The sequence below is a fragment of the Alligator sinensis genome, unplaced genomic scaffold (genome assembly GCF_000455745.1).
Source record: "Alligator sinensis unplaced genomic scaffold, ASM45574v1 scaffold482_2, whole genome shotgun sequence".
Taxonomy (NCBI): Eukaryota; Metazoa; Chordata; order Crocodylia; family Alligatoridae; genus Alligator; species Alligator sinensis.
The window spans coordinates 566,952-567,384 of record NW_005842678.1 but is presented as its reverse complement, the minus strand read 5'-3'; the positions used below and the strand labels follow the sequence as shown (position 1 = coordinate 567,384).

The window sequence follows — 433 nt, the reverse complement described above, 5'->3', positions numbered from 1 at the left end:
AGGAACAAAGAAAGAGAAAAGGTAAGCTTTTTGAGCTATACTGAATTCTAAGAGACAGAATATAGAGATGTAATGAATCCCTTTGAGAGATTCCCAAGCAAAACAATACAAATTGTACCCAAGAAAAAAGTTCCTTATGAGTGCATGCAAAGGATAGCGAATGCCAGGAATGGAATCCTAAAGGCAACACTATGGGCCATTTAAAACATGTATTTAGTAAAAGAATAAATAAGCTGCTTACTGAATTCTAAGAGACAGAATATAGAGATGTAATGAATCCCTTTGAGAGATTCCCAAGCAAAACAATACAAATTGTACCCAAGAAAAAAGTTCCTTATGAGTGCATGCAAAGGATAGCGAATGCCAGGAATGGAATCCTAAAGGCAACACTATGGGCCATTTAAAACATGTATTTAGTAAAAGAATAAATAAG

General features: G+C 34.6%; 1 long non-coding RNA gene across 1 annotated transcript in view; it reads right to left on the bottom strand.

The window, feature by feature from the left end:
- Nucleotides 1-433, bottom strand: part of LOC112551953 — a 2,846-nt gene that overhangs the window by 2,210 nt on the left and 203 nt on the right. The gene's annotated exons all lie outside the window — the stretch shown is intronic.